At 38.1% G+C, this 17,498-nt stretch overlaps 2 long non-coding RNA genes across 2 annotated transcripts; one reads left to right on the top strand and one right to left on the bottom strand.

The window, feature by feature from the left end:
* Positions 1–1,526: 1,526 nt before the first annotated feature.
* On the top strand, positions 1,527–16,794 carry LOC147799193 (uncharacterized). Its single transcript, XR_015425279.1, has 6 exons — positions 1,527–1,652; positions 5,912–6,456; positions 6,888–7,012; positions 7,799–7,893; positions 14,166–14,234; positions 15,627–16,794. It is a non-coding gene; the product is annotated as an uncharacterized LOC147799193 (long non-coding RNA).
* Positions 14,432–16,958, bottom strand: LOC147799192 (uncharacterized). Its single transcript, XR_015425286.1, has 2 exons — positions 16,612–16,958; positions 14,432–15,798 (listed from the first exon to the last, which is right to left on the bottom strand). It is a non-coding gene; the product is annotated as an uncharacterized LOC147799192 (long non-coding RNA).
* Positions 16,959–17,498: the final 540 nt, after the last annotated feature.

The raw sequence follows: 17,498 nt of genomic DNA, 5'->3' as shown, positions 1-17,498 counted from the left end.
CAAACAAGAACATGGAAATGCCTTGAAGTTTGTAAAGAAACAACATCAGTAGGACTATGACTGATTCTTTTGGGGCATGCGATAAAAAAATGATGCTGTCAAAAAAAACCGGGCGTTATAATTTTAGTTGTGGTGAGCTTAAATGTGAATCGCTTTCTTCGATAATTTTAAATTCATAAGTGCTACAACAACCTCATCTAAATGTTCTACTCTTTCTATGAAACGAAAAGAAAGGACCTTGGATTTTAGGGGTTGGACGACGATAATTAATTATTCAATATTAAAAGCAAGTAATTCGCAAAAAAAAATTACTCAAAAATTTAATGATTGAATCGGTTGGATAATATAGTGAAATGGACATTTAATGCAGGTCTAATCGCGAGAAGGTTTTGCCGACAGATTGAAAGTAAAGCAAAGGAAGTGTAGGACATGAACAACGCAACCTTTTGGAGATGTCTTAACAACTGAAAAATAAACTGATTTCTCTGTAAACGTTGCCCACTGAGGACAGTTATCTCTAACCAGACGATGTGGATCTTAATAATTTAACCTGCTATAGAAGATAGGTCAACCAGAAAAAAAAAGATATTTTCGGGATAATATGTCTTTTCAAACATGAAATGGCAAGTGTGCATGTTCGTTAATTAAAATAATTTAAAATTAATAACAGTTGTACATAGTAATATGTAGGATTAAAAATGTAGCAATTGATTACTTCAGTAGAAAACTCAAGTATGAAAAAGATTTGTGGAGATGTCCAACTAAGTTGAAATTATAAGTGTATTTTTATTTTCCAGTTAATTTTTAGGGTGGAACTTAACCAGCAACAGCTACTGAATAAAAACAAATGATTCAAAATATGACAGGATCAGAGGTGATTCATTGAAACCACCTGCCCCCCCCTTCCTAACGTTTTTCTCCCAAAGGTTTTTGAGGAGAACGTATAATCAGTATGGGGTCAAGAATACCTTTAAATGTAAAAAAGTTTTGTGAAAAGTGAAAAAAAAAAATTGCAGCAAGTTTTCAGTAGAGGGCGCTAGTGATCAATAATGACGAAGTCAAGCGTTCTTTAGAGGGCGCTATACTAGTAATTGCAATCTATACGAAACTGCAGAGGGCGCCATTTCATTTATGGAGATATTTCAAAGTATGGCTTCTTTGCCAACTTTAACTTTTAGTCGAGCTCAAAAACGTAATAAAAAGAGTCCAAACTCAAAGATTACAGTTTTTGGGTCGTATAGCCCTTTTTTTTTTGCAAAAGAGATCTGAAGCTGACCAAAGTGTCGCAAACCTTTGTTTTCTGACTTTCAGTTATTCTTTGAAATGTACCAACAATAATTGTCACTAAAATAAAATTTGTGTACTATAATAGAGGGCGCTATTATTCAGGGTCATCACGCAAGATCGATTGTCAGTCAATAGAGGGCGCCATTGCTTTTGTCAAAAGAGGGCGCTATTTATTGATCTTGTGTTATATGTCGATAGAGGGCGCTGTTATTTTTCTCAATAGAGGGCGCTATATATTTGGCAAGAATGTATTCATGGCGCGACTGACAAGTATACATTGTCGAACGTGAGCTGATAGTTTTCAGTTTTCCGTGAAATGAAATGAGTTTTTAAGCCGGCTGTCTGCTGCATCGATGAAAAGCAAGGTAAATATCCTGTGTCCACAAAAATATAGTACGACGCCGTGTTTAAGAAACTTCTTTTCTGTGGTATTGTTAATGTTACTAGGCCTACATCACACATACAATGTACACATGATGCAATTGTTACTGGTTGCTTGTGTCTGAAAACTAGGCCTAACGCTACATGCAACCATACGTATGAAGCCAAACCACAGTGGTTGTGTATGTATTGCACATGCCCAATGTGTATTAGACTCTTGTTGCAGCCGTTCATCAGTATATCAATAGTAAAAACACCGCCAAGTTTTGTGAATTGCAGTAGTCAAGCGGTAATCAATGTTGTAGGAGCCTAATTTCACACGTGATGTTTTTATGGTTGGTTGAGCATCGGACATGTCATGCATAATGCACGGTTGTGAATTGTGGTTTGGCTATCATACGTATGGTTGCCCATATAGCTCGTATTTACTGTCATGATGGCGGTAAGTTCTTTGCTATTTTACTGGTATGCGTGGCTCGAAATTAGAACGTACACATGGTACAGGTGTGGCTCTGTAACAAATTTGTGTGTAAGTCCATAGACCTTACCCCCCGAACCGTGGGGTCCAGCGTCTGCTTCTCTTCTGGGAGAGAAGCAGTCGTCGGACCTCACGGTCCTGGGGGTACATAGACCTAGCTATAGAGGAAAAAAATGGACTGCCAACTTCAGACACTGTACTCGATCTCGTGTCAAATTTGTCAGTACTATAAGCCCAATAGAGGAATAAAAACACACTTGCATGTATTCGTCCATGGTAGGCCTAAGCCTTATAATAATGCTGGTACAGCATTAGCGATTTTGCGCGATGGTAAAAAAGCATTATGGGAAAGAAAAAGAACCAAACATTGCCCCATTTTCCTTTCTAGAATACCTACAGTAGTACCGATTACCATTGTGCAAAATCTCTCATGCCGTATCAGCAATAAGGCTTATGTACTGGAAGTGCTGAAGTTACTGGCAGGGTCATTCCACGTGAACTCAACCGGAGGTTCCATGGTAATCGACTCAGATTGGACTCAATTTTCTTTTTTTTTTTAAGAATGCAGCTATCTGGTATGACCACATGCAAAATTGTTGGCTTTAACTCCAAATGGTTCCTGAGATAAACCTCCCCCAAATTGGAGCCATGCTCACTATTTTGCTCTTGCAAACCACAGAAATTAATTTGCAAGGAATTTTGGAGGCCAGTTTCTCAAAAATGAATAAGAATTACAGGCTGCGTGTTGGTACCTATAGGGTGATTTGAACCGAGGCATTTGGAATTTTCCATCAAAAGTAATCTCTTGAATAGTCCAAGTTGGACTCTACAAATCGCTTTTTTTATATTTGGACATAGTGGGGTGATAGTAGGGTCCAAGTACCTCCCATAGGCTTTCCATCCCATTCATTCCTTTCACTCAAAATAATTCGTACCCCGTACCAAAATCCTCCGAATTCATCTGCAAAATGGTCGTTCTAAAGACTGTCTAATGTGCCCGGCTTAGGATCAAGTGAAAGATTCCAGTAATGATGATAAGGAATGATAAATGATGAAATGAATTAATGTGAAGGAAAACCTATTGAAGGTACTTGGACCCTACTACATGTGTATTAAAAAATTGTAGATTTGTAGAGTCCAAGTTACTCAGACCATCTCTTGCATACTTTCAGAGTTATTGCCTCTTGAATTTTGAAATTATTTATCGGTATAAATAAATAAAATCAGTTTTTGAGGATACCCATGCAGTGAGCACAAGATTTTGTTTAAGGACTTACGATATTCTATCCTTGTTATTTGGGCAAAAGGTCTGTCTGCCTAAGTGAAATAGCCACACATGAGTTTAATGTTGGAATTATAAGCCTTTGAAAAGAGTCCCAGTTGAAGAAAGTCGACATTTGCCCCAACTTTTGGCTGGCAAGCTCATCATGTGGGCAATTACCCATGGACACTAAGTTTTTGCCACATAAATGTTCATATCTTGCCTTTATAATCATTTTGAAGTTGGTTTTCAACCCCCAAGCCTGTTTAATGATTTTGTCAAATGCACTGTAGTCATTTTTTGCTGGTAGGGCCAACTCACACTGTACATGTTTCTTTGTACATGTTCATGTACTATACACAATGTCCATATCTCATACATACATGTACTATGCTGAGTTAAATAGTTGACCCTTAGTAAAGGGATGAACAGATTTTTTTACAGCAATTCCAAAGGGAAGTCCAGTTGTTAGCACGGCCTATACATGTACATACATGTACATACAGGGCAAATGTGCATACATGTATCCTGTTACATGTATGCTGAGTCACATGTACACCTAGGAAAAGAGATTACATTTTTGGTATGTACAGAAGTGCAAAATGTAAGTTCATATCACATCTTTTCTTAATTCCCCAATGGGACAACATAAGCTGCCAGAACTCCAAAAGTGTGTACAGTACATGTACATTGTACATTTTAGATTAGATTCCTAGGAGCCCTATTTCTCTGGTAATGGCTTCACTCAACCAAGCAGTTCAATTAATTTGCTTGAGCTGCAATTCCTAAACTATTTCCTGTTTTTTTAGTTGCCCTGTTTAATTTGTGCTGTTTTATAATTAGGGATTTCAAATGTACATGTGTAGATTGTAATCATATGATTTTAAGTGTTGTAATATGATTAAGGTCAAGCTTTTGTTTGTAAAGCGCACTGAGGAATCTTTAATTCATAATGCAATATATAAATGCAGTTTTATTATTATTATTAGTGTGAAATGTTCCCTTCCCCAGAGCATGATTATGTTAAACAGTGTTGAAAGTAGCGAACCACAATACATGTAACTTGTTGGGATTGAGTCTGAAATCATTGCTTCACAAGCAACAAATGATGCGCAACTCGAGACAAGCACTTTGGAGTTTTAATTTTAGTTCATTCACTGATACACATTGCTTCATCATGTGTGTCTAGTTTCCAGACACAAAGCTACTTGTAAAACTCTCATTGGAATCTTGGCATTTATCACTGTGTGAGACTAACAAGAATGTGACTGTATTTGCCTATTGAGATTGAATCTGTGTAGCAAATGAATGGCAGTGACTGTTGAGATTGAATCTGTGTAGCAAATGAATTGCAGTGCCCATTGAGATTGAATCTGTGTAGCAAATGAATTGCAGCGATTGTTGAGATTGAATCTGTGTAGCAAATGCATTGCAGTGACTGTTGAGATTGAATCTGTGTAGCAAATGAATTGCAGTGACTGTTGAGCTTGAATCTGTGTAGCAAATGCATTGCAGTGACTGTTGAGATTGAATCTGTGTAGCAAATGAATTGCAGTGCCCATTGAGATTGAATCTGTGTAGCAAATGAATGGCAGTGCCCATTGAGATTGAATCTGTAGCAAATGAATTGCAGTGACTGTTGAGATTGAATCTGTGTAGCAAATGCATTGCAGTGACTGTTGAGATTGAATCTGTGTAGCAAATGAATTGCAGTGCCCATTGAGATTGAATCTGTGTAGCAAATGAATGGCAGTGCCCATTGAGATTGAATCTGTAGCAAATGAATTGCAGTGACTGTTGAGATTGAATCTGTGTAGCAAATGAATTGCAGTGCCCATTGAGATTGAATCTGTGTGGCAAATGAATGGCAGTGCCCATTGAGATTGAATCTGTGTAGCAAATGAATTGCAGTGACGGTTGAGAGAATAAAATGAAGAACAAAATTCAAAAAACAAGAACAGCAGAGGAGTTGCAGTTCAGGTGAATAAATAAACTTTAGATGAGAAAGCCAAATTGAAAAGTATTGGGCTCGCAGCAACCTTTTTTTCTGCAAAATCGCAACTTTTTTTCTAGTTTGAACATTGTGACAGGGGGTAGCCTGGTAAAAAAACTATCGTCTGGCATTAGCCTTGAAAAATTGAGATACACGTACACACAATTACCAGGCTTACTGATGAGGGGCGAAATGTGTTTTGTTGCCTTAAACCCTAACCCCATCAGGTGAAAAAGTCTGATGTTGAGACCATGGGATCTAGTCCCTCTGAACATTGCTAGTTTTGGATCTTGTAGTGACTAGCAACCACAGACTCCCAGGCTTTTGGCCTTGGGGAGAGTTGACCTGTGGGATCTTATTACACGTGCAGGCAAGCCACTTTGACAAATGATGCAAAGTAATGTGTCCGCAGGTGTTCTGGCCAAAGTAGGCTGGAGAGGTCGGGTTAAAAAACTCAGATATGTGACTACTGTTCAAGTGCTGTTTGTTTTCATTGGCTGATCTTTTACAGGAGACTTGGAACAGGTACCTGCCATCAGTGAGCCACCTCAATACGGTTATTCCATGTCAGATGAGAACACCGTTGACCTTGGGTCTTCAGATTTTGATACAAAAATGCTGTGCTTGAAGACATGTATAAATAATGTACTTGCCAACACAAACCAGCCAGTCATCTTGTGAGCCAATCAGCCTACCAACCAGCCAGTCATCTTGTCTACCAATCACCCTTTCCGCCAGCCAGTCATCTTGTCAACCAACCAGCCGACCAACCAGCCAGTCATCTTGTGAGCCAATCAGCCTACCAACCAGCCAGTCATATTTTGCACCAATCAGCCTATCAACCAGCCAGTCATCTTGTGCACCAATCAGCCTACCAACCGGCAGGTCATCCTGTCAACCAATTAGCCTACCAACCAGCAAGTAATCCTGTCAACCAATCAGCCTACCAAACAGCCAGTCATCTTTCAAGCCAGTTAGATAACCAGCAAGTAGTCAGGCATCAGTGTTACTTATCTACATGTACATGTATACCAATCATGCAGTGGATTAGCACAGGTAGGCTGCATACCAAAGCTCAAAGGTTTTGATGTGTACCTTTGGATGGATTTCCCCCTTTTATATTTATCAAATATGCCTTGTCATTTCCACACAGTCACTGTCATCTTTTAATGCGAATCATGTTGAGGTGAGGTCTTGTGAAGACTCAGACACAACCTGCAAGTACTACTCACAAATGCAGATAAAAACATCTTTCTAACCCCAGCATGCCTTTCTTGATTTCTGAATGAATAGTTCTCCACTGTACATGGAAATGGAAATAGATCATCAAAGAAATTGAAAACCTCACAATATTATTCATACATAAAGCTGTGCCAGTGGGCTGTTAGTAGTTAAAAGTTGTTTCTGTTTTCTTGAAATTAAAACGTTTTTCTTGGTTCCACTTTGTGCATTCCTTTTGCTTATATTCCTTGATGATTTCCTTTTAGGTAAATCACCCCCAAAATGACATATGTTTTGTGGTGCCTTTGACCCTTGGCCATTGTGAGGCTATCATCCTGACCTGTCCAAGAAAACCCCTTGAAGACAAATACAACCAGCCATTTCCTGCAAGGTGAGTTCAACATAGTTTAAGGTAGTATTCCTTTTATATCGACTCTAACCTCTAGCATACATGTATGTGAAATTTTTTTATTAAAATTTGGGGCTTCAGGACTTAAATCACTCCTTTGAAAGATGAAATACATATAACAAAGCTTGGTCCAAGTTACCCAGTCTCTTTTGTCTAGTTTCAGTTAAAATTAGTCCAAGTTACTTTGTGTCATTAAAGACTCTGAATGACCTCTTGGCAAATTGTTCATACCAAAAGTCCCATGACTGAGGCTCCTATATCCAGTGTCACATGCTTATAGTGTTGTATACATACGTAGACCTATGGTAAGACAGAGTCTTAGAGTTAACCTTGGACCAGTGTGTGTAGATTTTCTGGGACGTAATAAAGAAGTCATTCAGACAGGAGGTTGTTGCTCAAACATTGGTCAGTGGATACTTTCTGATTCACTGGTTTGAATTAAAGCCAATTTTTCAAGTTGTAGCTTCATCATGCTCATCACAATACTGGTGTCTTTTGGAAGATTTGGAACAAATTAATCCCACAATGAGTGATTTGTGAATGTGATGGGTATTATAAATGAACAGATAATAGCTAGTCTGTTTCTTTTTACTGCAACTATATGTAATTGCTTAATTGTGGAATAATTGAGCTTCATGTATTATTGTGTTTGAAAACTTAGCACAGACTTTCAAAGTGAAATAGATGTACTCAGAGTTTTGTTTTAGATTTGTTTCCAGTGATGCATTTCTCACTTGTAACTTTATTTTCTCCTTGCCATCATTGCAGGTAAACAACGTGATAAACAACAACATCCTTCGTTACCATGACAACAGTTTTGCCTCCAGAGATTTCAAGTCAAGCCATCCGTTTTCATCAGAAATGTAATTAAAAAGATCATTTGTACATTTGCAGTTTTTAATAAGGTGTCAAAAATATCCTTCTTTATCATTGAACTTTCCTCAACTTAAGGAGATATATTTTGAAAAATCTTCAGCTTATTTTTTTCCTTCAAATACATGTGTATGGTTACATGTTTGACCAGTACCAAAAGCAAAAACTGGAAGATTTTTGAAAGTTTGTTCTGAAAGAGAACTTTTCAGATTTGAGTGATTTTGAAAGGTCATTATGATGTAAACCTGGATATTTTTGGAGCCTTTTTTGAGCTATCCAAGTTTTTTACTCCAATCATTAGAACAGAAAGTTTGCCCATCTTGAGTTGATGAAAGAGAAAAAATAACAACATGGAATATATGCACTTTTCCAAAATTTTGGATTGTTTCCAAATGTCATTCTTTAGTCTGATGAGTATCCAAATTTCCACCAGAGCGGTTGTTTTTATTTATGAGAGGCCGAATACAAAATCAAGTCCCATTGATAGCAGAAGCAAATTAACCTCATAAAGAAAGGAGTAAGAAAGGTTGGATAGGTTTTTAAGCTTTTGCTTTGTAAGCTCTGATGTGTAAATGTCTGTAATGTCTTATCTTCAAGCAAACTCAAATCGTTAATGCTCATTGGTTGATACCATTGTATGATGTCACCTTACCTTGCATTCACCTGTAACTCAGTGATGATGGTACTTGCCCTAACATTGTTTGTCAAGTTTGCTTGAGGATAAATTTATTTCTTCTTTTTCTGTAAGTGATACATGAGATATTGTTGTGTTTTTCATTCTTGGAAAATCATAAAGTCTTACAGGAAAACTCAAATGAATCCAGTGACATTGCAAAAAGTATGTACATCATATAACTCAGAATCATTGCATCAAAGCATACACTTTAATAAACATCAGACTGATCCCCCCCCCCAAAAAAAAAGTTGTACAAAGTTTATAAGTTTCAAGTTAAATGTTGACAAAATTCTGAAACGGTATACAGAGCAAAATTTAAAATTCTGAAACAACTGGAGGTTGCTACATATATTCCTTGAGTTTTCCTGGTAAACATTTTTCAAACTATACTGAGATGGATCCATGAATGGTCTTTTTTATTTCTCACGTTGGGATATCTCTTACATTCTTGGCCTTTTCTTGTGTGTGATACATGTACTTCAAATGATGTCTTCTCTTGTACAGAGATCTTGAGAAATTGTTCATTGTTCCCCTATTCTGGGGATGTCTCCAACTTTGGCCCCTTCCCTGGTGTGGGGATGCTTTCAACTTTGCCCCTCCCCTAGTGTGGGGATATGTCCAACTTTGTCCCAGCCCTGGTGTGGGGATGTGTCCAACTTTGTCCCAGCCCAGATTTAGGGATGTCTCCAACTTTGCCCCTGCCCTGGTGTGGGGATGTGTCCAACTTTGTCCCAGCCCTGGTGTGGGGATGTGTCCAACTTTGTCCCAGCCCAGATTTAGGGATGTATCCAACTTTGCCCCTCCCCTGGTGTGGGGATGCTTCCAACTTTGCCCCTGCCCTGGTGTGGGAGTGTGTCCAACTTTGTCCCTTCCCTGATGTAGGGATGTCTCCACCTTTGTCCCTGCCCTGGTGTGGAGATGTGTCCAACTTTGTCCCTGCCCTGGTGTGGGGATGTGTCCAACTTTGTCCCAGCCCTGATTTAGGGATGTATCCAACTTTGCTCCTCCCCTGGTGTGGGGATGTGTCCAACTTTGTCACTGCCCTTGTGTGGGGATGTGTCCAACTTTGTCCCTGCCCTGGTGTGGGGATGCTTCCACCTTTGTCCCTGCCCTGGTGTGGTGATGTTTCCCATTTTGTCCCTGCCCTGGTGTGGTGATGTTTCCCATTTTGTCCCTGCCCTGGTGTGGTGATGTTTCCCATTTTGTCCCTGCCCTGGTGTGGTGATGTTTCCCATTTTGTCCCTGCCCTGGTGTGGGGATGTTTCCCATTTTGTCCCTGCCCTGGTGTGGTGATGTTTCCCATTTTGTCCCTGCCCTGGTGTGGTGATGTTTCCCATTTTGTCCCTGCCCTGGTGTGGGGATGTGTCCAACTTTGTCCCTGCCCTGGTGTGGGGATGTGTCCAATTTTGCCCCTTCCTTGATGTAGGGATGTGTCCAACTTTGTCCTTCCTGTGTGGGGATATGATGATTATCCGTTTCTGGTGTGTAATGTTGCTTTTTTTGTCTTTCCCATTTGTGGATTTTCCAAACACATCCCCATGGATCCATCTCAAGGGATATGGTCAAAGGTATGGTTCAAGATTTCAAGTATTACGATAGTAGTGAAGATTTCTAAGAACATAATATGACATTTATAAGACATTTTTATAAGTTTTCCTTTTTAAAAATCTGGAATTTTGAAATATCAGAATTTAGAGAACAATGACTTTTTTGGGTACATTTTAACACAGATGTGCACTGCTTATTGATTTAGCCATTTCATTGACTCGAAGACAATGTCAAAACCACTGCATTTTAGTCTCAAACAGATCAACTTGGGTTTGCTGATTTCGCATAAGATTCCAGCTCAAAGAGCCGTGTTCTGATCAGCTACAAATTGATGGTACTTGATGTTTTGAACCATACCCTTGGATGTTTGTTACTGCATATTGATGAGAATCACTCCCACAAATTGAATCTGAGACACAGACCCTGAGACAAGCACTTTGCGAAATTCCAAAATGAAATTTAAGTACAGCAATTCTAGTAGAATCTGAAACCTTGAAATTTGGAAATCATTGTCCACGTTTCTGCAGTTCATGCATGATTTGGTGTAGTTTTGAAAATTTGTTCAATTTACATATATTTATTTGTTTTATTCATCAACAGTGTTTATTTACAGAAACTATGTTTCATTATTTTTTTCAGAATGGCTCGTGTCAAGGGAGTGGTTCTCACATTATCTTACTTACCAAATGTTTCCAAAATGTCTTTTTGTGTTATTTATGAAATCCCATTCTACATGCATGTACAAGCAGCAGTGTTGTGCTAAACATACATTGTTGGTTGGCGCCCTCTACTGTCTGGGGCGTGTGGCAGTCTGTGGCCCAGGTACTGTGGTTGATATACCTATTGTTTAGTGAAATCGACTGTATGTGTCGCTGGTGCTCTAACCCACCGGTGTCCTGCCTCACATAATTGGCATGCTATTTCACCCAAAAATCTCAAACTCTCAAGAACAGGAAAGAAAGGATTCCTGTTGCTTACTTAAGTCTTTGGAGTCCCTGTATGGATTGGTGTGACGGACTGAGGACCATTGCACTTTTTTCCACCATTTTTTCGATCATTTTGTTATCCTAAGTTGGTACCCGTCACTCTTTGTTCCTGTGTAAACAGGTTGCTTTTTTGGCAAGGTCATGATGACCAAACCTTTATCAAAGAGGACATCTGCTTCTGATCTGAGGGGGCTCTAGACCTGATGAATGATAGTGCCTTCTTCTCAGGTGTTGATGTGAGACTTGGAGGAATACATTCAAATATGGCTGCTCAACTTTACCTAACTTCTACAAAATCATTTCAGTTTTGGTTTCATTTGTTTTTGGAGGTAACTGTTTTCTTAAAGGTGGTATCAAAGATGACAGTATAAAAGTTTATTGTGAGTAGGAAATGGTACTGATAGGTCTGCGTTAGCAACAAAGGATCATCTAACGTAGTGTTTAAAAGTGTTAATTTGGTTCACCACAAGTAAATTTAAGAAAGATAAAGAAGTACTTTGTTATTTCTATGTCAAACTGGACAAGTAAAACTTGATTTCAAAAAAGCAATTTTGATAGGATAGTTTATAAAATGAAGGTTTAATTCTGTTTATGTAAACCTCAAAACCTTTTAAAAATAATTAGAGTTCTGTTTCAGGATTCAAATAGTAATGAAATTCTTCTAGAGAGTTAAACTTCATAGTTTATGATTAGGACTACAAGGTGAGGTGGTTTTCTATTACTGTTTAATTTTCCTGAGGATAGTCAAATGATAGGATTGATGATTTGTTTATGTCTATTGGAGTACTCAGCATTACTAACAACGACAACACCTGTCCCTCAGCGAATACAAGATAAAAATAACATGCGCATGAAACATCAAAGATTGGTAACCAGATAAGTTAATGTTGTCAGGAAAAATGTATAGTTTAAATTTACAATAAACTTTCATCAGGGTTTGTAGGTAATTGATAGGGGCATCCTCAAAATGTAAACTTTCTAAAAAATTAAAATCAAAGTAGAATAAATGAGTCTTTAGTCAAGTAGAAGTAACCTTATACAAACAATGTTTTGGAAGCATTTGATAAAACTTAGATTATCCTATTAAAGGGAATCTTTATATTTAATATTAACAATCATATCTGTTAGAGGAAGTTAGGTAGGTGTATGTGACCATTAGCATTGGAGATGTTTGAACATAGTCATTTGGGCAGATTTCCAGGAATGCCACTCACTTGTCATTAATTAAGTGTTATTACACTCGTTTAAGTTAAAGAAAATGTGTTTCTTTTTTCTAGTATTAAGGAGGTCAGAGGCAAAGTGCAACTTATTGTTGAGTTTGCAGTATCAGATACATGTTTAGCTGTCAAACAATGTAAGCAGAATATTAACAGGTGTTACCAATGCTTCAGGTTAAGTCTAAAGCACATTGGATTGAATTCATTAGATTTTGTACATCAGGGTGTTTAAAGTGATTGTAATCTTAGTTGAAGGAAGATTATGAAAAGTTAACAATTTAGTTAGTTCAGTGAAACGTGTCTGTTTATCCCGAGGATCAATATTTTGCTCTGTGGCTCTGAATTTATAATATGATGATAGGAATATAAAATGATAGGAATAAATGTAGAATATTTTTCATAGGAGTAGACCATTAACAAACCCAATGTCATCTACAGTATCTCCTAAGAGGAAAACTGAACCACACAGCTTTTTTCTGCTTATCGTGCACAGTTATTTGTCAGTTACACTGTCTAAACATGGAATGTTGTGGGGTTCAAGTTGTTTCTCAAAACAACCAAAATTGCAGACAAATTTGGGAAATGTTACTCGGTGAAATTCTCATAGATTGTGTGGTTCTTCCATCACAAGTCAAAACAAAATTATCTTCCAGAACTGCACCTCAGTGCATTTGATTCAGTGGAACAACGTCTTGAGAGAGTGGGATTTTTCAGGATAATTTTTCTCCAAAATGTAGTCAAATTGTAAAGTAGCCAGCCATGTTAGAATGTGTTTTTCTGATTCGCATGTCATCATCTGGGCTGAGGTGGTTGTCATTTTGGTGGTCCAGGACTCCACTGGAGATGAAGTAGAAAAGTCCAATTCAAAACAGCTTTCTCATTTTTTTTTTCAAAAAAAATTCACTTCCAAAACACATTCATAAATTTTGCAGCCTGGTTGCCCGAACAGGGGATGACGTCCGTGAAACACCCCATACAGACTCAGCAAAGATTAGGTTGGCCAACAGTGAATCCTTTCTGACCTTTGTTTTGGCCAATGTTTGCTGGTTTAATGAAGTGAAATGCATTTTAATTATGTAGTGCAGGATACCAGTGGTGCAGAGTGCCAGTGACCCATCAGTGGATTTCCCCGAACAATAGGTATATCAACCATAGTACCTGGGCCACAGACAGTCACACGCCCCAGACAGTAGAGGGCGCCAACCAGCCAATGTATATTTAGCACAACACTGCTGCTTTTTTTTTTTTTTTAAGAAAAACATGAATAGGGGTCCCCTAGAATAAATTCACACAGAAAATTTGAATAAGGTGTCCTTTGTCTTTATTTCTCACAGAAAAAAACAATCCCCCTCCATGCAAGGAGGGAAGGGCGTCTAGAAAATAGTCAACCAAGGATAATTCTTTAGAGGATGGACCCAGAAACTCGCGCATGGTCTTGGAAGGGCAACTGCAAAAGTTTCTAGTGTCAAAGTTCAAATCCAGAAACCTTTGTAGTTCCCCTACTATGCACGTATTTCTGGCTCCTCCCCTAAAGTGGCTACATTGCATCATGAATGTGCATATCTATGGCCACACCTTTGTAATTTGTATACAACCTCTATACATGGAGATCATATACAAATTACCTAAGGTTGGGTCATAGGATGCGTATCCAAATTCACTGTAGCCATGTAAGGTATCATTGCCTACCTTAATCAGTGACCTTTGAACCAAAATGGGGACTGGTTTAGGTTTATCACCGAGATGTATGCCTGAACCTGGGATGGTGTCGGTTTTTGTTCTAGCTCACGCGCCCGAATGGATTTGATACTAATTTTCAATTTAATTTTTTGCAGGAATAACGGAGCCAGTCGCTGCACAATAACATAGACGCAAGCTTCATTGGTCAAAGGTCACTTGATAAGGTAAGAAGCAATACCTTACATTTTGTAACCTGTTACCTTCGACAAGTCTGAATAATTAAATCATCCCTGTATTCATCTTTGAAATTACTTGTTAACTGTTCAATTGTCGAAAAGACAACTTAATGTCAATATGCATTTTGGAATGGTACTATGCAAGCGCATTTGATAAAATAGTGAAGTATTTGAAAGACTTCCGATTTGAATTTGCATTAAGAGCTTGGCAGCAGTTATTTTGATTTTAATATACTTTGGATCCTTTTTCTGGGCATGTTCATCAATAGACTCGCTATCTCAGTAACAGGTTACAAATATCCTTGGTTGACCACATAGTTGAGAAATTGCCAGTTGATGTTAAGGCAAGCTATCTGTGCTGCTATTTTTATTTTGTTTCCGAGTTTTGGGTGCATGACATGGTTTTTACTTTGGAGTCAATGTACTTTCCAAGCCGTTTTGAAAACATAAGCGAAAACAAAGCTATGAATTATGAATTTGTCAAAAGTTCACTCTCTCCAATTGCTTTCCAAATATTCTGTTGACAATTTGGGGCAATGAGATTCCAAGCACAAATATTTTTCCATGGTTTTTTTTGTGGGCACCTTAGAAATTATCAAACTTTGACACGGCAAGACTGATTTATGAACGAAACATTTCTGAAAGGTTGTGGAACATCAGCTGGCAAAGTCTCATCTTGGAAGTAAATGTTCGAGTACAGATGAGGTCGAAAAATTCTCCAATTTCAGTTGAAAGTTGAAAGAATTGTGTAAGGACTTGTGTGCACAGTGTTTACATACCGAGTTAGAATTAATGATACGGAAAGTTTCTAACACAGTTTATGCCACAAGGACTGTGCATGCGCTAGCAATTGCTACGAGTTATTTATGGCTTAGAGGAAGGCATTGGAAGCTAGTAAAGGTTGTCTCAGAAATTGGAGCAAGTTTTTACCTCAGTATAAGAATCTTTAAACACACCAGGAGTGCACCAGACACTCCAAAACCAAACTTTTTTTTTCATTCTACAAAATGTTACCAGCAAGTCTTGGTATAAATCAATCTTGAAAGTTAGAGTTCATGCTGAAGTTCACTCATGAATCTTGTTGGCAATTTGATAAAGTGGAATTCACTGTAGGAATCTGTTGTTCCGTTTGTAGGATTTTCAAGGGCAACTTTAAAAAATTTGATAACTTTCTAGCCGAGGTGTTTTAAAGTCAATTGTTCTAGATTCATTGAAAAGTCAACTGTTGCATTGCTAGAGGAACTTTTCGAGTTGATGGGCAAAGTAAAATCTTTGTTTAAATGCACATCTACCAAGGCGATCAAAATGGTGGAGTTCATTTGAAAACAAATTCTCTTCAGATTTGAAAGTGCTTCAATTTGCTTCATTTCTCTTGTCCAGGCAGGAATTTCAGCTTGGCTGTCAGTCGTCTTCAGTGTCTCCTCATTACGAGATGGAGTTCAAGATGTCTTCAGGAACATCCTACATCAATTGGTCCGTCTTATTGAGGGCAGGAGTAGCTTGAAGATCACACAGATGTTGGAGTACAGAAAGGACCCGATGTGAAGATGGACTCGTTGCAGATGAAGGGGAAAAATAGAGAAATATTTGAGCTTTAAAAGTGAATTCCATGTATAAATTGAATTTACATCTTGCAGTGTTCTTTGATCACTATTCACACGAGGCTGTGTTATGGATCTTCCTTTAATTTTGCTGCAATAAGTTAATATTTTTCAAGCTAAATTAGCTTTTTAAAGTTTCATACTTGACAAAAGTTGTTGCACTGTTTGATTTTGAGAAATCAAAGCCAAAAAGTGCATTAGTTTGATCTCAAGTGTACGTTTGTCTCCAGTTAAAAATTGGTTCATATTGTCATTTCCGAAAATATAAAGGACAAGTTGATTCTGTAGTTTTAGTTGTCGTATTTTTATAAAAGAACATATTTCACTGAGGAAAACTGAAAAAGTGTAAATTTCCTCTATTTTAAATCATTTGAGAGTGCCTCCACGTTTTGCCATCACATCACTCGAATAAAGGTCAGTCAGAGAACTGATGGAAAGACATGAATTTGGGACTAAGAAACATATTTCCCATTTTTACTTACTTAGAAAATAACCAGGAACTAAGAAAATTCTTGTTTCCCCATAGACTTTGTTCACAACTGTTGAGGTGGAGCAAGGGTACAACGTTTTTTCTGGGTCAGTAAGAGGCACTTAAAATGAACCAGCAACTAGTAATGAAAAATAAACTCAACTTTTGACCTGCACAAGGCTGAAAGTAAGACTGAGAAATTTGACTTCAATTAATGTGGCACACCCAGTTTTTATTTTGAGGAAAGGAAATTCAAATGTTGCCCTTGAAATTTTGTTTTGAAGTCAGTACTTACAGTAGCCAGTTGTTCACATTGGACGATAATGTAGAATTTTAGAAGAAATAAAGTAACTGCATAAAGATATATTCAGATCTTGTACATTCGGAGCGTCATAGCAAGGATGAATGCACGTGTTATGTTGGCAACACCGGGAGACTGACGGTACGATACTGTTCGGCTGAAAACCCGCCGACGAAATGACAGGAATATACGCAATACTAATAGATTCTAGAAAACCACGTGATTGCAAGGAGCCAATAGAAAGAGAGGAGGAAAGGTGTGCCGCGAAAGGAATAGGATGAATGAAAAGGGAACCCACGCGGTCTGTACGGGGAATTAGAGGCGAATACGAGCCGTTTTGCACACTGCTTCCCTTTCCATACACATACACAGAATGGTACCTCGGCTGAAAAAGAGACCACTTCTTTTGTTGGATTCCTTTGTTCGGTCTCTCCTAAACAATAAAATGTTTGGAGGCTTACGGAGGATTAAACGCCGCTATCTTTCGTTACGCTTGGGTGAACAACAATGGGGAGAATTGAAGCAGAAAATATCGAAAAACTCGCCTTTAAAAGCAGTTCAGACTACAAAATGACACTTTTTGCAGAGGAAATTGAATAACAAACCAAACTATAGTTTCAAAATTTCAAAATTCGCCCGGACAAAAAAGTTGGCTTTTCAGGAATTGCTGGTTCCACGTAAAAACTTTCTCCTCTCCGACGTTGGTGGCGCTATAACATTGAAAGTCCACGGTGCATGTGCCATGTGTGCACAATGCACGCGTTGGCTATTTAGCTATCAAAGTGTCCCAAGAATTCTGTATATTTCACTTTCTGGTCTGAATTTCCAAGGGGAAGAATACAATAAAGATATCAGTTTGTTTTAGTAAAAAAATAAGATTT

The sequence above is a fragment of the Acanthaster planci genome, linkage group LG05, assembly GCF_054643075.1.
Source record: "Acanthaster planci isolate LZ-2023a linkage group LG05, COTS_SCS, whole genome shotgun sequence".
NCBI classification, from domain to species: Eukaryota; Metazoa; Echinodermata; class Asteroidea; order Valvatida; family Acanthasteridae; genus Acanthaster; species Acanthaster planci.
The sequence above is the reverse complement of the archived record's forward strand: the minus strand, read 5'-3'. Positions and strand labels throughout refer to the sequence as shown.